Source organism: Sciurus carolinensis, chromosome 13 (genome assembly GCF_902686445.1).
Source record: "Sciurus carolinensis chromosome 13, mSciCar1.2, whole genome shotgun sequence".
Classification (NCBI taxonomy): domain Eukaryota; kingdom Metazoa; phylum Chordata; class Mammalia; order Rodentia; family Sciuridae; genus Sciurus; species Sciurus carolinensis.
The window spans coordinates 76,273,583-76,287,011 of record NC_062225.1 but is presented as its reverse complement, the minus strand read 5'-3'; the positions used below and the strand labels follow the sequence as shown (position 1 = coordinate 76,287,011).

Here is a 13,429-nt window from a genome sequence, read left to right as displayed (position 1 = left end):
TGTGTGACCAGAGACAGGGTTCCAGGCTGGTCCCCTTCCGTGACAGGAGGAACACTGAGCTCCTTTTATCCTAGCTCCAGAAGGCCATCCCAATGGTGCCAGGCTGGCATCTGACACCATAGTCCCCCCAGCCTCAGGCAGGGGCGATGGCTTCGTCTGGACTCCCTTCCTCCCTCCACCCAAGGTCAGATCTCTGCAGCGGCCTTTGTTGAACCCCAGACAGTGGGCTCAGCCCGGCTGTGTGCCGGCCGGGGGGCAGCCCTCTGTAAATAGACTGCTTGTGCCCGCAGCCGGGGCTGGACTGAGCCAGCACAGATGGCCATCTCCCCACTCTCAGCGGCTGCTGCGGCTGAGACCTGGCCTAGTCACAGCTCTCACCAGGGGCCCGACCCTGTCTCCCCCAGTCCTCCCGAGGGCTCCCACCCCTGGTCCCTCAGGAGAACCCTGGGGCTGAACTCTGTGCAGCCAGGACCCACCAAGTGTCAGTGGGAAGCCGGTGGGATGGACGGGTGTGCACGGGCTTCCACCAGGAAAACCGGTGGGCTTGGCGATGTGCTTTCCGAGCTCGGCATGGGATCAGGCACACAGGACCCTGCAGAACGAGGGCTAGAAGGGATGGCGGCCTGGAGTCACCAGAAGGCTTCCTGGAGGAGGGCCCACTCACTTACAGCAGAAGGTCCAATGAGATGTCCTTGTTGCCAGGAGTCTCGGATGAGGCCAAGTCTGAGCAGGAACGTCGTGGCACCCCCACTTACAAACAGGAGCTGGCAGCACCAGGACCCCTCCACGCTCCCCAGCCCCTTAGCTGGAAAAGCCTGGAGACTGACTACAGGAAAGGACCCCGGGAAGCGAGCTGGCCAGGAGGCAGGCCGAGACTCTTGTCCCTTCAGGGGAGGGGCTCCAAAGACCTGGCTCTGTGCCCACAGGGTCCCTTAGACCTCTCCACGTCTCCATGTAACATACAAGTGCCCCTCATAGGTTTGCTCAGAGGATGAAGGAGCCGGTGCGTGGGCAGCCCTCCGTTCAGCGCTGGCCCATGGCACGCACAGCGAGCGCGGCTTCCTGTGTGGGAAATCACTGCAGCTGTAGGGGCCCCAGCAGCAGCAGCAATGGAAGCAGTACCCAAACGTCACCCCAGGGGGAGGTTTGGGTCAGACAGTGAGTTGGGAGGAAAGTCACGGGAGAAAAACAAACCTGGTTGCTGCTGAGACCCACAGCGTCCCTCCTGCTTCCTACCCCAGGAACCTGGTCATCATTTCATGAGAAGAGAGCAGTGCTGGGGCCAGGGGCTGGGAGGCCCGAGGTAATCCAGGAGAGCTTCCCGGAAGAGGCAGTGCAACAGGCCTCCAATGGGGACGAGGTGGAAATACCTCAATAGGGGAAAAATAGCCTGAGGCCTGTGGCACAGCCTGTCCTCCTCGCTCACACCCCCTCCCTGAGGACGGTTCAGCTCAGGGAGCATCAGTGGAGTCCCTGCCGTACGCCACGCCTACAAAATGAGAGGGGCAGGCGCTGCCTGCAAGGCGCTGCCAGCCCTGGGCGGTTGAAGAGAAAAATGACAACGCCAAGACAGGGTGACGATCGCTGAGGCGGTGGGTACCGGTTACGGCAGGGTTGAGAGGAGGGTCCAAGCCCGGCTCAGGGATCCTGTAAGCGCATGCGCACACGCACACACCCGCCCCTCTTTTCCCTCAAACCATTTCTCCTTCTGGGCACGTGATAGGGTTGCTCTTCCCTCCGTGTTCAAAGTCAGATGTAGCCGTGGGGCACACTTGGCCAATGACATGAGGGCAGACGGGAGGGGTATCCATTCCAAGTCCCTAAGCCCAGTTTCCCTCTGCCACAGTGGCCAGCAGTGCCAGGTGGTGACCACTCTGGCAACTGGGGTCTTGAAGAGAGGGTGACCAGGAGCAGGCCGCCTTGGCCAGCAGTGTGCGCACAGCAAGAGCGAAAGCAACCTCGTTGCCGAAGCCACTGATTCCTGGGGCTGGTTCACCACAGTAGCATCACCCACTCCTCTAGGCTGAGGCAACCGCCATGGTTTAAAAGTGTGGAAAACAGAAAACTGGCCCTGCTTGAATCTTCTGTAGCCATTGGAGCCCCCCAACCCCGGGAATGCAGATCTGGATTCTAGCTCAGCTCCACTCCAATGCTCCCCGGCTGGGTTGGAAGGGGTAGCTGATGGCTGCCCAGCCTGCCTCCCAGAGCTGCCGTGAGGGTCCCACAAGGCAGGGAGAGGGAAACTGGGGAGCAGCCTAGGGCATCCTGCTTTCCTCGGCTTCCCTGTCTTGGGCCCTGGGGGTCATGGCAAAGGTCACGCTTGCCCGGAGTCAGGCGTAGGTAGGACAGTCCAGGAAGGGAGGACCGGAGGAAACACGGTGCTGACTCCGGCTGGTATGCATGGGGCCAGCAGTCCCAGGCCGCCCGTCAGGGGTGGAAGTGGCAGCCTGGAAGCAAAGTATCCCTGCTTGGTTAATCTAAAAATAAACAGAAAGGCAACAAAAATCTATGTTTCAATTACTGCACACAAGCTGTTCAAACAGCCAGCTCTGCACTGGAGATGTGAACTTGTCAACAGAGGCTGCCTCGTTTGCATGCTTGGGTGGTGACAAAGCACGCAACCTCGCAACAGGCTGCCCTCTGGTCTGGGCTGCCTTTTTTTCTTTTTTTTTTTTTTTTAATTAAATTAAAAACACGGACATAGACAATGAAAATGTGAAGCAAGTACATCAAGATCGACTCAGAGACAAAGAAGCCTCTGTGGTCTTGAGACAGCCTGGCACTGGGTACTGAGGTCAGCAGGAGGGTGGGCAAAACAAGAGGCTCATGGCCAAGGCAGGGGACAGAAGTCTCTCCCCCAAGTGACCCAAACCACTCCTCCCCTGGGACTCACTGCTGCTCCTGGAGGACGCCCCAGTGAGCAGTGTGGGTCTTTGGTTCCCAAAGCCAAAATGACAGTTGGGGTGGGGGACTCCCTCTGTGGAAGGGAATTGTCTCTGCATGCCGTACGCCTGGCCACAAAGCTAGGACTTCCCTCCCTCTGCTTCTCCTCTGTACTAAGACACAGTCTCCTCTCTCAAGTGAATGGAGCCCCAGGAAGCTGCTCAGCCCTTGGGCTCCAGAGCCACCCTGACCCTCCCTGCCTACTCCAGCCAAACTGGCTGCTCCCTCCCCTGCAACTCCTCAGCAACTCTGTCCCCAAGGGCAGGAACCAGCCGTGCCCTGTTCTTGCCCCTCAGTGTCTACACTGAGCGGGGGCACAGTAAGAAAGGACGTAGTCACTGCGCTTGCGGTGATTTAGCAAACAGGCCGCTTCAAGGGCTTGCCTAAGGATTTGTGAGGGAGGGAAAGATGGGTATGAACTCCCCACGCAAGGAGGTAGGGTCTCAGAAGAGGAAGTCAGAAGTTGTGATTTCCCAGGCAGAGATTTGGATAAGCAAGAAGCACCCCCAGGTCTCACCAGAGATGAGACGAAAGTCAGATGCTAGCACTTAATGCCGTTGAAGGTTCCACAAATCCTGCGTGCTGAAGTGGCTGTCGGTTCCGCATTTGCTCTGGACAGGGATTTTAATGTCCCCAGCCCTCCGAGCAATTCTGCAGCCATCAGCCCAGACGCTAGTTACTTGGTGAAATAAAAGATCAGTCGAGTCTCTCCCAAGGAAGATAATATCCTGTCACAGGCGGTATGATCTGCCGGCCATGTGACGGCCGTTCCCTAATGTTTCCAAATAGACTTTTGAATAGACTCTTGTCTAGAAGAAAGCAAATTGCAAGAGCATTTTGGCAGCCAAATAGAGAGCGTGCATCAGTCTTTCTTCTTTGCAACTCTTGCTGCTGGGTCTGGCTCCAGGCACCGAGTAGGATTCATTCATCAGCTTGGGTCACTGACGAACACCATTTCCTGTGAAGCGAGAGCTCGTTGAATTAGTCAATTCTGCAAGATTCAGAATAATCAGACATGTCTGCGAGGCAGCCTGAGCCACTGGGAGACCCACTTGGAGGAGGGAAGTAACTACAAAATTCAGCTCCAAAGACTTTGATCCAGAGTTTGCAGGACTACAGGGGCACAGGCCTCCAATTTCAGGGTCTCCATTCTCCGTGGAGCTACAAGAACAAGGAATCGGAAGGAGCCAGGATGGTTATTCATAATGATAACTCGGGTTAATTCTCATCTAAACGATCAAGCCATACCCGGCATAACTCCCTCATCGATCCTGTTGTTTACGAGTCCCTAATTTATACACGCGTCCCCTCTTCCCTCAGTTTATGCTGATATTATGTTGCCAACTGTCATTTCCAATATCTTTTTTATTTTTCATTATCACCATTATAATGATTTACACCAGGAGCAATAGCACAAATGCCTAGTCAATTAGTCCCATGAGAAAATCTCTGAATCTTGTGTGCTTTTTTGAAAAAAAAAAAAAAATCACTACATTGAAACCCACAGTCAGAAAGTCTCAAAGCAAAGGGGACCTGGGAAGGAGGAGTCTGGGAGGCTTGTTCCGTTAATATTGCTCATCTAAAACAGGTACCGGAGAGCACCTTTCCGAAGCAGGGAGATTGCTTTTTGTGAGAGAAATTGGGCCCAGAAAAGGAATCGGTGACATTTTTCCTGAAACCTATCATCAGAGGAGCATTTTGAACATTTGTCATTTTAGGTCATGTATTAAGCCCTGTAATTATGGAATATGGGTTTTCCAAAAAATATGTCTGCCCCCCAGGACCATCCAAAGTATTGGAATACCTGCTCCTGGGTGGGACCCCAACCGCATCTCGGGCTGTGTTCAAGGTACAACCTGTTAAAAATGCAGATTCTGACTGGACTGTGCTGGGGTGAGGTCTGAGTTCTGCATTTATAACAAACACCCAGGTGTGGGAACTGTTGGCCCACCCACCACAATTTGAGGACAGAGGATCAGACCTTTGTCCCCATTCCTCTTCCTCCTCACAGAATTCCACGTTTCCCGGCCTACACCACTGGGATGCTGTGAAGCAAACGGTGTGGCTTTGAAAGAAGCCTGTGTGGCAAGCCTTTCCGCAGGTCTCCCATCTGAGCACGTGGAGAAGCACACTGAGCGGATGCCCCTGCTTGGCTTGGGTCCTATCTCCAGATCTTGCTTCTGTTACATAACTGAAATATTGTAGCCTTTGTCCAGCACCTCCCTGTTAAGGGCTCTCACCATAAAAGGAAGAAAAAAGAAAGCAGAGGGAACTTTGGAGGTTATGGGTATGTTTGTGGCCTGGATAGCCCTGGCTTGAGGGTTTCAGGCGAGCACCTTGATCTTCGAACACATCAAGTTGTGTACATTAAGTATCTATAGCTGTGTGTATGCCAATCATACCTCAATAAAGCAGTTTAAATAAATATGTGGAGGGTCAGAGCTATGGCCCCATAGGGCCACACAGCTATTGTAAATGGCCACTGTTGGAAGGGGCTCCTTCCCACTCTCTGGGGGCCAGTCTACTAGGTGAGATTTTAGTTTGCTGGGTTATTTCTCCCCAAGTCCAAGGACATGCTCAGGCCTGGGCAGTTCTGCAGACTTAGGTGGCACTGGAGAAAGCAAGCTCCCAGTCTTTTTAAATAATGAAGATGATAGCCTAAAGCCCTCTGTTACAGAATCTTTGGTCACCTGGAGTCCAGGAGTGGAAGCAGAGGTCAGAGGAGATGGCTCTGATTTCTAACTGGATTTGTGGCATTCCTGACTCCCCTCTTCTCCCAGCCTGGGGAAGGCTGCTTAGCTGGGTCCACACCCTCGAGCCTGTAGCAGGTCTTACTGGAAACTTCTAGCTACTAAGCCAGAGGGCTGAGCTGAGCCACTCCAGCCTGGTGCCCAGACTGGACGGTTTTCCCCCAGCCCTGATAGTGGGGTGGCCCTGATGATGACCAGGGAGAGGAAGGCACACAAGTTCCCTTGTGGCTGGGCAAGGCGATATGGAGGCAGAGGGCCCTTTCAGAGCTGAGGTGAAATGTGACAATACTGTACTCAGTTTACCTAGGACCTTGATATTATAAGGAAAGGGACTAAACATATAACCACCCCTCAGGTTACTTACTCATCCTGCAGAGGGACAGGGGGCTCTGGCACTAGCCTGTGATGCCCCAGAGCTTCCTTGGCTTCTGCTGACCCAAAGGATTTGAACAAGGGGCCTAGCCCAAGCAGACACCTATACAGGGCCGCTGTGACCCACATTTGTCACGTCCACTTGGAGGCCTGTCCCTTCTGAAGAATACTCACCTGTAGGGCAATGTGCAGGGCCAGGACTAGGGCCAGGCAGGGAGGACAGAATTCAAGGAGTCGCTCCTGTCAGGGCTGTGTACGTGCAGGTGGGCCCCAAGGGCAAGCCTCTCTTAAATCTGGACACCAGACTCCTCACTCGCCTCAGTCTCATCCTGCCCTGTCACGTGCTCCATACTGGAAGGAGCTGGTCATTTTGGCCCGGCCAGCCCTGTGCTCTATCAACTGCAGTGGAGGAAGCAGAGGGAGCAAGTTGCCCCTCATGTTAGGGGGCATGGTCAGAACTCACACGGGAAGTGGAATATGCCAGTCCATCCCCCGGGGGAGGCCTGGCCAGTCTAACCTCCAGCTCAGAGAAGAGAGGGTCTGTCAGAGAAGAGAGGCTGTCAGAGAAGGCTTCCTGTGAAGAGGCCAGTGTGGAGCTCACCCCACCCCAGCAGAAGGGGGTCTTCTGAGTTATACGGGGCTCTGTGGGGATGAGGGTCACTGAGGCTACACTAGCCCTGGAAGCGAGGGGCATCCCCCAGGGGCATCCCCGGCTCCCACCAACATCCACACCGAGCCGGCTTCTCCAGAGGCACGCAGAGAGTTCCTTTGTGTTGCCTTTGCCAAGATGGTGTTCTGGCCGCTGCGTAATGTTTTGTTCCAGAAGAAAGGCTAAAAGATGCAGAGAGGGAAACGAAAATAATAAAGATGGGCACAGGCTGTTCCAATTGACTTGGCAGCACGTCTCCCCCAAATGAGGCAATCATCCATTTTCCAGCCAGGCCCGGACGTCCGCGGCTCATTCCTCAGCCAGCCACCTCAGCTCCCCTGTCTGGAGGCAGCGCGGGCTCCCCTGCCTTCCTGTGGATTAATCACGCCTTCGGGGCCTCACAGCCGGCAGCCCACTCCTTCGGCGTGTCTTAATGATAAGAACGAGGAAAGGGTCATTAGCCACCTGTGATCCTGTGTGCGGCGTGTACACACGGTGCATGTTAATACGGGTGGGCTTCGCCGGCATCCAGAACGCACAGCGTGGGGCTGGACCCAGACCATGGCCATCTCATGTTCCGGCGGGCACAGCCTCCTGTTCGTGAGCAGGGACTCTCAGGGCCAGTGCCATGGACTCCTGGACACTCTCCCTGGGCTCCAGTCCCACATGGACAACACAAACACTCTGCGATTCATAATTATTTATTGATGAATTATTCATGTTGAAGGTTTTCCAGGCAAATCTGTACGGCAGGGCTGCTGATTGGGTATCTAGCAAGTATCTAGCAAGTGTCCAGGAGACAGAGCCCTGCTGCCAGCTGGTAAGACATCAGAGGCATTGCCTGGGCACTGGGGCTGAGCCTGGGAGTCAGCTGATTCTGCTCTCCTGGCTGTCCTCGGGCCCTGGGTAGCCCAGGCCTTCCCCAAACCTCAACCTGAGCTGTGGTGATGGCCCTGAGCTGCCAGAAGAGGCCCATCCGTCAAGGCAGGTTCTGGGGTTAGTGACACAAGGTTCCCATATCAGGGATATTTAGCTGGGGACGACCTTCCTCTACCCACTGTCCATCATCTCGTGACCCTGGGTAAAACCATCCTACCAGGTCCCTGGCTGCCTCACACAGGGGTCTCAGTAGCTATATGGAACTGCAGATACCAGACACAACTCATGCTTCATGGTTGACAGTCCCCTTTGTCCTTGTGTACGTGCCAATTCCTGCTGGCCTTGGGACTACAGCCTGTCCTTTTCACTTGAGCTATAGGATATGACAATTAGCCAGTGATAGCTAGTCAGCATGTGCAAAGAGTTCACAGGATGCATTGCTTGATCCTGACAGCGATCCCAGGGGCAGACAGGGTTGTGGGTCCCATTTTCCAGAAGAAATAGAGCAGCAGGGAAATGAGGGAGTTAGGGACAGAGAGTGCGTGAAATCTTGGGAAGGCTAGAGGTCAGGCACCAAGGGACTCTGTCTTCTCCATTTGATTCTCCCTAATGACCTGTTTCCTCCAAGGGACTAGAAGAGTGTCTGGGGACAGGTGATCCCTCCATTCCTGCACATCCCAGGCACCCTGGCTTCTAGAGACGCTGGCCACAGTGAGGGCTTGGCCCTCCCTGCCAACAGAAGGGAAGCCACTGATTTCCATCCACTTCTGATTAATGGAGTTCACCATTCCTCAGAAGGGGAGAAACCACAGGAACAGGCCCTTCACCCTCCCCAGAGACCAGCAGTAGAAGGGAAAAAGACCCTTCCCACAGGGGACTGGGATACTAATGGATGCACCCACCTAGTGGCCTTTGGGACACTTCTGAGAGATTCCCTGGACTTTAGGGTAGTTAGGCTTCATGCTCTGATTTTTTTCAGAGCTAGTCAGTGTAACACTTTGCATTTTAGGGTACTGGTGGACTTTGTCCTTAGGTTTGGGGGTATACTTGTGCATGTTGAGGCCCCTACAGGTAACTGTGAACTGGGGGCTGGGTTGCAGAGGATCAATGTCCAAGTATTCAGGGAGGCCCTTTGGCCCATCAGGAATGCATCGCAATCTTCATATACACCCCAATTCTGTAAGGAAGAAAGGTGCATCCAAAGAAAAGGAAGTGGGGAGTCCAAGGCCTGACCTGTTCCCCCACTGTGTGCAGGGCCCAGCCTCCAGCCTCTCTGGATCTGGAGCCGGCACTAAGAAGTGGCCGTATGAATGTCCCAGCACAGGCTGCCGAAGGGTGAGCATGAGCGATCGTGGGACACATGCCTGTTCTGCACTCGTGGGCTCTACAAATATGAGGCTCCAGGAAGCAGAAGAGGGGGTTCTGCCCTCCCCCAGGGAGTCTCAGTCCTCTTCCCTCTTCTTTCCTAGACCAGCATTCCTGGTACAGTTCAAAGGACAGTATTACAGTGAAGAAACAGCTTTCCTGCAAAGAGGATCCTAGAATCCAGAGCCAGGTTGCCCTGGGAAAATACCGATCTCTGGGAGGCCTTTCAGAGTTCCCCCGGGACCTTCACAACCATCTCCGCCCCGTGGCACCTGAGGTCAGACCTGCCTCCATCCCAACACCAGTTTCTGTACTCCCGAGCTGCTTCTCTGCACAGGCGAGGCACGACCCTCGCAGAGGCGAAGCCCGGATTCTCTAACTGTCCCCCCACACCTGGGGACGGCTGCTGCCCACACCCCTCCCTTCTTGCACAGGGCTCTGTTCCAGGCTCCGCCCGTGCACAGGCAGCCCGCCAGGGGAAGGCGCTCACCTGGACCAGGGGGCATTTTTCTGTGTTTTCTCTAATTGCCTCCCCAGTCGGGTCGGAGGCACCCCGTCCACTCAGGGCTTCCTTCCACCGCACATGCGCTCCCCCCACCTCCCCCAGCACCACCCGGGGCACACGTGTGTGCACACTGGACCTCTGTGACACGCTGGCTCCGCGCCCAGCAGGAAACACTTAAGCTGCCACCTCTGGAGCTGGCGTGCCGCCGTCTGCTGGAGTGAACTGTGCAGCACGTTTCTTTCATTCGTTTGAAAGGGAAAATTAAACTGAGGAATGAAGCCTGACCCGAGCGCTGGCATGCGAGCCGTTGACCTTTGTTTTGAATACGCTTAATGAGACTGAAACCAGATTGTGTGGCCTCCAGCTGCCAAAGTCTCCACCTCCTCGGTGGCATTTGAAGGAGATGGAAGAGATGGCAGTGGGCTGAGCGGTGGGAGAGGTGTTGCCAGGGCCGGGCTTTCCCTGGAGGACTGGGGTAGAACCCAGGAAGGCAGAGGCGGGGAGGTGTCCAGGGGGTCCCCAGGCAGCCACGGAGAGGGTGGTTGTCACCTGAGGTTTTACTGGGGTCAAGAAGCACACTGGGCTGCTTCTAGCATGTCGCAGGGTACAAGCCACCCTGAACGCTGCCCAGCCTCACCAGCTGGGAGAGATACTTCCATACGTGAGGCTGTGTTGTTTCATAGGGATGAAGGGACTGATGGGGCATCAGACCAGACGAGGCAACACCGAAGTGACAGACCTCCGTCTCAGTGCCTCGGCACTGTGATTACCCCGTCCCACCTAGGCAAAGCCCAAGATCGGGGGCGACCTCTTCTGCGGAATAGCAACTCCGTCTGGAAGGTGTAGCCTCAAAGGTCGCCAGGGCAGGCAAAAGAATCTACAGCACCATGGAATGTTTTTTAAAGGCCAGCTCTGGAAGCCACCCCCAGTGTCCCCACTCATGCTATCTGCCAGATCCAGATGGATTATCTCAACGTAACTGCAGCGGTGCTGGGAGAGGTCTTCCTGGGTGTTCAGAAAGTCAGGGTGCAATGGACACGTAGCACTGTCTTTGTCCACTTAGGATCCAACCTAGGGAAGCAGAGTCCCTGACACGGTGACAACTAGCCAGAGCTGTGCCTTGGTGGTGAATCTTGGGGACAGCCCAAGTTGTGAGGTCCAGCAGACAGTCAGCATGCGGAAATTCTCCTCCAGAGCCATCCTCAGAGGCTCAAGTCCAATTTACTAGGAAGGTAGGACTTCTTCCTGCTCTGGTGCCTGTGAGGAATTATGAGTCAGAAGCTTCAAGGTTTCTCTGTCTGAGGTCATCCCTTTCACAAAATGTGTTGGCTCTTTCTGGCAATGTTTAGCAATTAAGAAACAATAAATATTTGTTCATACATGTGCTGGGCATCCTTCTAGGACAGACATGGCTCTGGGTGCTGAGTCACAAAGATAGTAAGAACCCTGGACCCTGTTGTTAAGGTGACACTCATAGTAGCCATGGATGCTGGGATGGTGGCAGCGCCAGATGCTCAGTGGATGGGAGAAGGGTCTCTCGCTCAACCCAGAGCGGCAGGGTGAGCGCCACCTCCTGGAAGACCTGGTGCTGAGCTGAGTTGTAGAACAGGCCTTAGCCAGGGGGAGGGTCAAAAGCCATTCATTCCCAGCATAGGAGCAGCGTGGACGCAGACCCTGGGCTGAGGGGGTGTGAGGACCGCAGGATCCCTAAGGCGTTCTGGATGGGCGGGCATCGCCTCTGGGCTGGGAGGGGTGAGAGGGCACGTAGAAAAACAAGCCAGACTGTCCTCTGGGTCACAGGAAGAGTGAGAGCCCTATACTGAAGGATGGGAAAGTAAATCCTGATCAGATTTGTGATTCTAAAACCTCAGGCAGGCAGTCGGGGGAGAATGGGGAAGAAGAGCAAAATGGGGGGCAGGAAGAGAAGCTTCAGCAGTGCGCCTGGGAGACACCGAATGAGGGCTTGGGGGCAGATTTAAGAGCCACCTGGCAATGGGACCTAAGACCCACTGATGGACATGGGGTGGCGATGGGGAGATGCAGCGGCTGTCTCTGAAACAGGGCACTCCCGGCTGGGTGTCTGGGCCAAAAGACAATGAGTTCTTTGAGGGACGTCTGTTTGTGCACCTGAGAAATAGCCAGGTGAAGGTGTGCCACAGGCCACAGAATGGCGAGAGGTGTTTAGGAGAGCTGGAAGGGAGGCCTAGGAGTCATAGGTCAGGGCGGTGCTTCATGAGCTCACCCAGAGAAGAGAGGGAAACGTGGGCCCCGACTTTGAAGGCTGGGAGCAAGCAGGGTGTCACAGAAACCACAGACCAGGGTTCCAGGAAGAGAGGGAGATCAGCCTCAGCACATGAAGGGAGCCAGGGGAGACACAGGCATGGACTTAGCTAGCAGGTCTCTGATGACCTCAGTGAGCACAACTTTCCTGGAGTGACCAGAGCGGAAGCACATCACAGCAGAGAGACCAGGAGGAAGAAAAGTGGAAGGAAACTCAGACAACTCAAGAACTTCTGCTGAAAAGGGTGTAAGGGGTGGTCAAAGGTGGAGTTGATTGATTGATTGATTTTTATATGAGAATGACTTTCTTATGAGAAAGGCTTAGTTGATAGTGTTGTCTTTATTTTACACATAATAAAACTGAGGTACAGAAAGTTAAATAATGTGTCCAAAGTGATCACAGGGCTGTCAAGGGTAAAGCCAGAATTTGATACTTGATCTTTTTATTCTTTTTATTTTTTTAATTCATTTTACACAAATGGGGTACAACTTTTCAGTTCTCTGGTTGTACACAAGTAGAATTATACCATTTGACCCAGCTCTCCCACTCCTTGGCCTATACCCAAAGGACTTAAAAGCAGCATACTACAGTGATGCAGCCACATCAGTGTTCATAGCTGCTCAGTTCACAATAGCTAGATTGTGGAACCAACCTAGATGCCCTTCAACAGATGAATGGAAAGAAACTGTGGTATATATACACAATGGAATATTATTCAGCCATAAAGAAGAATAAAATTATGGCATTTACAGGTAAATGGATGCAGTTGGAGAATATCATGTTAAGTGAGATACCATGTTAAGCCAATCCCAAAAAACCAAAGGTCAAATGTTTTCTCTGATAAGTGGATGATGATACATAATGGGGAGTGGTGAGGGGGTAAGGGAAGAATGGAGGAAAGATGGATTGTGTAGAGGGAAATGAGGAGTGGGGAGGGGGCAGGGGAAGGAAAGATAATAGATTTTCTTTTTTAAAGAAATTTGGTGACATTGTGTGAGCCAGGAAGCACAATGCTGAACTAAATGGTAAGCCCACAACTTTGCAGGTGATGGCCAGCTCCACCTCAGGTGGGCTGCAGGCTCAGCCCAGGCTGCAGGTTAGACTCAGGTCCACCTCCTGTGTGCAGCAGAACCAAGCCAACCACACAAATAAAGCATGGTAACAGGTAACCTAGGCCAGGCTCTGGCCTTGTGGCACTAGTAATGGGGACCCAGGGATATGCAAAGGCAGAGGAGGATCAGGTTTTATAGACACTTAAAAAGCAAAGTGGCCTGTTCCCACTAGCCAACAATTCCAGAGCTGGACTGGCAGGACAGGGAAGGAGCCAGGAGACCTGATCTCTAGGCGCTCAAACCCACGCCAGATGGGAAGTGGCTGGAAAATGAAACGGCACCAAGGAAAACCAGGTCGTGCCTGAGCCCTGGCCAGGGCTGTGCCTGCGCCGCTCAGGGCAGACCCCCACCCTAAGCCACAGACTGTGCCCTGTCTCTCCTCCACCATTGCCTCTCTGTACCCTTGGTGACCAAGACCCCTGGGTCCTTCCCTCTTTCCTGACCAGAGTGGCATTGGCAGGAGCCAGCCACGTCATGGTAATGCAGAGCAAGATGCAATCTCGGTGACGCAGATGGCCCTTCCGATGCCATGGTGTCTAGGTCTCCATGACAACGCTGAAGGGCCTTCTGTTC

The 13,429-nt window shown here is 54.0% G+C and overlaps 1 protein-coding gene across 3 annotated transcripts in view; it reads left to right on the top strand.

The window, feature by feature from the left end:
* Positions 1 to 13,429, top strand: part of Klhl29 (kelch like family member 29) — a 285,354-nt gene that overhangs the window by 140,209 nt on the left and 131,716 nt on the right. The window lies entirely within an intron of this gene.